Here is an 8,525-nt window from a genome sequence, read left to right as displayed (position 1 = left end):
AAGAAGAATAAACAATTATAAAGAATGAGGTCAAGGATGGTGTTCGATTTTATTTTTTTAAAGTAAAAGTTGATGGTGTTCGATTTGAGGTGGTGGTAGAGATGAATGTTGGTTGGTATATTTTCTATGTTACTTTTTAGTTGTTATGTTTTTCGAAAGTCAATTGTACTAATTTTTAAAGTTAAATTAGATTACATTAATTTGATATGATATATCAAAAATTTAGATATTCAAAAACTATACGGAAAGTACAAAATGTAATTTTTTGCATATCAATATAATGAAAATATATATCATAAAATATTAGTCAAAGTTCATATCATTTGACTCTAAAAAAAGGAAATTATGACAATTAAAAACGAACGAGGGAGTACTCAATATTAATTGACTAGACACATGTTGAAATTGGGATGGTTAAGATTTCTTCATAGTAAATGGAAGTCTTGATTTTTTTTATTTTTTTTTTACACAAAGAGCGTGCACACTTCCTAAATGTATCCAGCGTGAATTTGAATTAATTCAATTAGTGAATTTCATGATTAAAAAAGAAAAAAATAACACGTGCGAATAGATTTTATAGACTTAGAAAATTTTTATTACACATTATGGTATGGACACAACGATATGTCGATATCCATTTTACAAAATATAATGAATTTTTTTAAATTTAGTTTGAAAATTTATCAAAATACTGCACTATTTATGAATTGATATTTATTGGCTAATTTTGCTTTGCATCATATAAAGATGGAAAAAGGTCAAATATGCCCCCTAAACTATTTGAAAAGGTTTAGATATACCCCCGTTTAAGTTTGACTCACTCGTGCCCTCGCCATCCAACTTTTCGTCTAGATATGCCCTTATGGGCGTTAAATGCCAAATGAAATTGCCACGTCATTTTTACATTACCACGTGACATTTATATTAAAGGGAAAAAGGGTCAAATATACCCCTAAATTATTCGAAAATGTCTAGATATACCCCCTTTTAAATAAACTACCCGACCCGTTTTCAACAAATTTTTTTCGATAAATCCCGAAAATGAGTAATTGACTAATAAAAAATAGGAAAAATATAAAATTATCGCCAAAAATTCACAAATAAATATAGTAACCTTAAATTCAATAATTTCAACATTTCTTTTAAATTTATATTTTTTTTCAATAAATCCCTAAAATGAGTAATTGATTAATAAAAAATATAACCTAAAAATTCAGCATAAAGTCATTTTCATATTTTTTTATTAATCAATTACTCATTTTCGTGATTTATCCAAAAAAAAAAAAAATTAAAAAAATTTGTTGAATTTAAGGTTACTATATTTATTTGCAAATTTTTTGCGCTAATTTTATATTTTTTCTTCATATTTTTCCTATTTTTTATAAGTGAAATAACTTTCTAACTAGAGATTCTAATTTTCATGATCTGAATTTGAAATTGTCAATATAAATATATATTAAAAAAATTGAGAACAATAAAAAGGTATTTTTTTTGAAAAAATATAAAACTTGTATTAGATAATAGATAGGCATATAAACTTGAACCAAATAAGATAAATACCAAAAAGTATAGATGAGATAATAATAATTAAAAAATACGTGAAAAACAAAATTACAATTTACTTAAATTTATTGAATCCATACTGGATTCAATCAAATTAATTAATATAAACAAATTTTGATTTTTTTAAAAAAATTACTTGAGTTTCAATAATAAAAAAATAAAAATTAAGTGAAGAAAGATCTAACATGTGTGTCAATATCATAGCATTAGAAACATTTTGTATAATGTCATATCTTTTTCTTTAAATGGTCAAATTCCTTGTACCAAATTATTTGAATAGAAAAATAGCATGTTATTCATGACATTCAACACACAAAAAATTTTCAGAAGACTCAGAAGAACTCTTTCGCGTCTTATATGTAAAAGTTTGAATACATTTTATAGATAGTCATTTAACTTTGAGTTTAAAATTATTATGTAAAAGTTACTTTTAAAAAAAATTAAAATTTAACACATACTCAACTAAAAATGTTATAACACAATCTTATTATCTATCACTATCGTGATGGATCACGATTGTAAATCAATATTTACTTTTATCGATTGTGAATCATTTTACATGTGCAAACTCAATCAGATATGTTATAATGTTTGAAAAATATGGACAAATACATCATAAGATAGCTCTTTACAAAAACTACAGATATTGTTCAAATATAAAAATTTGTTACTGTACGAGTTAGTTAACTACAGTAAATTTCTCAATGTTAGTTAATTAGTTTAGTGTAGTTAATTGATGCTTACTAGACTAGTTAGTTACCTCGATTAATGTGTCAAGTAGAAAGTTAGTTGATTAGTTTTCAGGCTATATAAGCCAGTGTAAATGACTCAATTGTAATCACTTCTTCTCCTAGATCAATAATATTCTCTTCTCCCATTTTCTCTAAATTCTGTCTAGATACATCACTACAATGTTGAGTTCATAAACTCACATTTTCTCATGGTATCAGAGCACAAGGTGCTGGGTCTATAGAACAGGATTACAGTGGAGTTTAGATCTCATCTAGCTGGTTAATCTTGTGTTTGTTCTTCTAGGCGAGTTCAGATCTCTTCTAGCTAGTTCCTTTTGCATTTTTTTAGTTTTGAAGATTGATAATGGTTGTCTTAAGAATCGATCAAAGCGATCCTCTGTATATTGGTCAATCTGATTCATCAGGAGCTATGTTGATTTCTATCAAATTGACTAGATTTGAAAACTATGGTGTTTGGAGTAGATCCATGAGGATTGCACTTTTAGGGAAGAGGAAATATGGTTTTGTAACTGGTGCCTATACCAAGGCATTATACAAAGATGAGCTGCACGAACAGTGGGAGACATGTAATGCCATTGTCTTGTCATGGTTGATGAACACTGTCAGTAAGGAGCTTCTTAGTGGTATAGTTTATGCCACAACTGCATTCTCAGTTTGGGCAGATCTCAAGGAGAGATTTGATAAAGTCAATCACATGAGGATCTACCAGCTGCACAAGGAGATCACAACACTCACACAAGGTACAAATTTTGTGTCACATTACTTCACTAAGCTTAAGACTTTATGGAGTGAGTATAATGTTGTGACACCACATTCTAGTTGTACATGTCCTCAGTCTAAGGAGTATATAAAGCACCTTCAACAATTGAGACTAATTCAATTTTTAAGTGATTTAAATGAATCATATGATCAACCTCGTAGACAAATATTGCTTAAATGAGTCACACCTTCCTTAAATCAAGCATATGCCATGATCATAGAGGATGAAATACAACATTTAGCATGCTTGGCTAATGTAGTTGATAAGTCAAACTCAATGGTGATGAATGTGAATAAGGCTCAAGGAAAGGAGTTTTTTAAAGGAAGAAGGTGTGAGTATTGTCACTTCACCGGTCACACCAAAGACAATTGATATAACTAATTGGTTATCCAAGTGATTGGAAGCTGAGGAAGAAAGCAGGTTATGGTAATAAGAACACTACTGGTGGTTCTGGTGGTTATGGAGGAATGAACATTACTGGTGGTTCTGGTGGATTTGGAGGACATCATGTAGCCAACAATGTGTCTAGTAATTCAAGCAACTCCTATGATCAATCTCAAGTAGCTTCAACCAGTCAAGGAGAAGGAGATAGTGCACACTTAGCAAAGGCACAAATATTTACTGAGAAGGAGTACAAACAGATACTGGATATGTTGAACAAGGAGGAGCCAAGGCGAGTCAACATGGCAGGTATTATAACTTGCTTAATGTCAAAAAAAAAATCACAAGACTGGATGGTAGATTCTGGTGCAACTCATCACATCACAACATCCAAACAGTCACTGATCAAGAGTCACGAACTGAGTAAGTCACAGAAGAATCAGGTACATTTACCTACAGGGGATAGAGTGAACATTAATCATGTTGGTGAATCAGTTGTATTTGATAATGACATTGTGAGAAATGTTCTACATATGCCAGACTTCAAGTTCAATCTGCTGTCAGTGTCCAAGATCACCAGGGATTTGTCTTGCTTTGTGTCATTTTATCCTGATTTCTATGTTTTTCAAGACCTCTTCAGTGGCAGGGTGAAGGGGATTAGTAAGGAACAAGGAGGATTATACATGTTCAAAGGTGAATCAACAGTAAAGCAAAAAAAGACAGAACAATGTAATCAGCAGGCAATTGCTGCAGGAGTAACAAGTCAAGATATCCAGCTTTGGCATCAAAGACTTGGACATCCTTCCCAACATATCATGAAGCATATAAGTCTAGTTCACAGCAATAAAAGTGAAATACTTACTAGTTGTCCTATTTGTCCATTAGCTAAGCAAACAAGACTTGTCTTTCCTAATAGTAATTCTAGAGCTTCTGCTAGTTTTGATATGGTTCACATGGACTTATGGGGCCATACAAGACTCCTACCCTAGATAAGAAGCATTACTTTCTGACAATAGTAGATGATTATAGTAGATTTGTTTGGATTTACTTGTTGCAGTTAAAGTCTGAAACCATTGTGGCCATAATAGTTTTCCTTTCTATGATCAAGACTCAGTTTGGTGCACATATTAAAGTTGTAAGATCTGATAATGGTACTGAATTTTTTAATTCTCAGTGTATTCAACTGTTTCATGATCTGGGAATACTTCATCAAAGTAGTTGTCCACATACACCACAACAAAATGGTGTGGTGGAAAGAAAGCATAGGCATATTCTTAACATAGCCAGGGCCATCAGGTTTCAATCAAAGTTACCTATTAGATATTGGGGATATTGCATCAAGGCTATTGTGTATTTGATGAATAGATTGCCCTCCTCAACCATTGCAAATAAGAGTCCTTATGAGTTTCTTCATTCCAAAATTCCAACATTTTCCCATTTAAAGGTTATAGATTGTCTATGTTATACTTCAGTATTGCCTAAGGGTGATAAATTTGCAGAAAGAGCTGTTTCCACTATATTTCTGGGATATTCTGAATTGCAGAAGGGTTATATACTGTTGGATATCAAGTCCAGAAATTTTTTTGTAAGTAGAGATGTAGTGTTCCATGAAACTATCTTTCCATTTTCTGCAAAGAAGATGCACACAGATCCTTCAAAGGATATCTATGGCTCTCCATTAGAAGTTGTTGATACTTCCATCCTAGATTATGAGACTGATGCTGCTACAGACATAGAAGTTTATCATGATGAGAATGCTCTTATTGCCACTGAGGTTGCAGAAATTCCTACTACAAGTAGTGTCCCTATCAGTAATCAACCTGTCAGAAGGACTTCAAGGTGCATCAAGGAGCCTGTTTGGATGAAAGACTATGCAGGGAAGAAGCAAAGTAGCACCAGACATCCAATAGCAAATTCTCTTAGCTATGACAAAGTTACACCTTGCTACAAAGTTTTTCTGAGTGCATTGAACCAAAACACTTTCATCAGGCTGTCAAGGATGATAGATGGATTCAGGCTATGCAATAGGAGATTAAGGCTTTAGAAGAGAACAACACCTGTACAGTGGTTGAATTACCTAAATGGATGCATACTGTAGGTTCTAAGTGGATTTACAAGATAAAATATAAGGCAGATGGTGAAGTGGAAAGATTCAAAGCTAGGTTGGTAGCTAAGGGATATAGTCAGCAGGAAGGCTTAGACTATCATGATACATTTTCACCAGTTGCTAAGATGGTAACACTCAGGTGTGTAATTGCCTTAGCTGTATCAAAATGATGGATTATGTACCAAATGGATGTCTATAATGTTTTTCTTCAAGGTGATCTAGAAGAGGAAGTATACATGGAAATGCCTGAGGGTTTCAAAAGATCAAGAGAGCACAAAGTATGCAGGCTGCTTAAATCTTTATATGGGCTTAAACAAGCATCCAGACAATGGAATTTGAAGTTAACTAATGCTCTGGTGACTGTTAGTTTCACCCAAAGTGCCCATGATTATTCCTTATTCACTCTGAAGAAAGGTGCAGACATTGTGATCATTCTAGTTTATGTTGATAACATACTGATTACTGGGAGTAACACACAAATGATCACTGCAGCAAAGGAGAATTTACATAGGCAATTCAAGTTGAAAGATCTTGGTGAACTCAGATTCTTTCTTGGCATTGAAGTATTGAGATCAATAGAAGGGGTAATTTTGAATCAAAGAAAATATATATTGGAACTTATCTCTGAAGCAGGCCTGACAGGTGCCAAACCTGCTTCTACCCCTATTGAATCTAATGTGAGATTAACATCAGTAGAATATGATCTAGCAAATGGTCATACTGGAGATGAAGCCCTTCAAGACATTACAACTTATCAAAGAGTAGTTGGGAAGCTATTGTATGCCACTATCACCAGACCAGATATCAGCTATGCAGTGCAAACTTTAAGTCAGTTTATGCAATCCCCTAAGAAGTCACATTGGGAGGCAGCAATTAGAGTGATTAAATACCTAAAGGGTACAGTTGGTCAAGGAGTCTGGTTACAATCTACATCTGCTGCCATTTTGTCATGTTGGTGTGATTCAGATTGGGCTGCTTGCCCAAATACTAGGAGGTCTATTACAGGATATATAGTTAAGTTTGGAGAATCTTTGGTGTCATGGAAATCAAAGAAACAACAGATTGTTTCCAAAAGCTCAGCTGAAGCTGAATATAGAAGCATGGCTTCACCCGTGTCTAAAGTCACTTAGCTGTTGGGGTTGTTTACTGAACTAGGTGTGAAGATTCACATGCCTATTACTATATTCAGTGATAGCAAATCAGCCATACAACTAGCAGCAAATCCAGTCTTCCATGAAAGGACGAAGCATATTGAAATTGACTGTCACTTCATCATAGACAAGATCAAAGCAGGAATCATTGACACTGTCTATGTTCATACTCAGCAACAGCTTGCAGACCTACTAACGAAAGGATTGAGCCAAGCTCAACATTCATATCTTTTAGGCAAGCTTGGTGTGCTTAATATTTTGCACCCTTCAGCTTGAGGGGGTGTGTTCAAATATAAAAAATTGTTACTGTACGAGTTAGTTAACTACAGTAAATTTCCCAATGTTAGTTAATTAGTTTAGTGTAGTTAATTGATGCTTACTAGACTAGTTAGTTACCTCGATTGATGTGTCAAGTAGAAAGTTAGTTGATTAGTTTTCAGGCTATATAAGCCAGTGTAAATGACTCAATTGTAATCACTTCTTCTCCTAGATCAATAATATTCTCTTTTCCCTTTTTCTCTAAATTCTGTCTAGATACATCACTACAATGGTGAGTTCATAAACTCACATTTTCTCAGATATTTTTGCATATAAATAAATATTTTTTCTTCATATTGTTTATTATTCTACCCACACCTAAATAATTAAAAAAAGCACCCATGCATTACAACCCTATCACACATTTTCAAATAATGAACATAAAAAATAAACCATACACCAATCTATTTATTGGATTCCTCCCTCTTCAACTACCATCAATTTTTTTTAGTTAATCGATTCGTCTCTTTTTCAACGTTTCTTAATGCCTTTTATTTCTTTCTCTGTGATGGAAGTTTGATGTTTCCAAAATGTATCCTAATTTTTAGCCTGTATCTTTTTAGATGATCATGTGTTAAACTTTCTAAATAAAATATTAAGTGGATCCCTATTTTCCTCAGGTTCTCTAGCGCCTTTCCTATAATTATAATTTTATAAAATTTCGAGATGTCACGATTTTAATATCTGATGGCCGTTTCGTTGTAGCAAGTTTGATCAAAACTTGAGCATCGTGGGAAAATGGACCATCATACCAAATAGTATAAGCATAATTAATTACTATCTTAAACAAAACAATAAATAATTAGAAGTTTTTAAACTAAACCCACATGGAGTATGTATACACCAACAATTAAATACTCACTTTTCCAGAGTCCGGAGCCAAAAGGCAAAAAAAATTGTCAAAAATTCTAAAATGACATATCAAAAAAAATTTAAATTCAAAAGGGCAAAATCGCTCCTGAAGAAGCGATTTCCCTCTGACACAATGACGTCTAGCAGCGATTTTGTCTAAAAACTTTTTTTCTTTTTTTTTTAGCAGCGATTTTAAGTCAGAATTTTTTTTTTCCTTACACATCACTGCAGGGGCAGCATTTTTCATGCCTAGTGCTATTATATTCATGCCTATTGTTAATTATTAATAATATAAAAATGATAAACAAGACGGACCGTATTCTCAATAAATTCTTTTATTATTATTTATGATATATAATTCAATTTTCCTCATGCTTCAACAATTTTATTGAGTATACGGTCCGTCTTGTTTATCATTTTTATATTATTAATAATTAACAATAGGCATGAATATACTAGCACTAGGCAAGAAAAACGCTGCCCCTACAGTGATGTATAAGGAAATAAAAATTCTGACTGATTTTTAATTAAAAATAAATAAAAAATTTAGCAGCGATTTTTAATAAAAAGAAAAAAAGGGCAGCGATTTTTCGTCATTGTGTCAAAGGGAAATCGCTTCTTCAGGAGCGATTTTGTCCTTT

This window comes from Solanum verrucosum, unplaced genomic scaffold (assembly GCF_900185275.1).
Source record: "Solanum verrucosum unplaced genomic scaffold, falcon-dt-bn FXZP01000115.1, whole genome shotgun sequence".
Classification (NCBI taxonomy): Eukaryota; Viridiplantae; Streptophyta; class Magnoliopsida; order Solanales; family Solanaceae; genus Solanum; species Solanum verrucosum.
The sequence above is the reverse complement of the archived record's forward strand: the minus strand, read 5'-3'. Positions refer to the sequence as shown.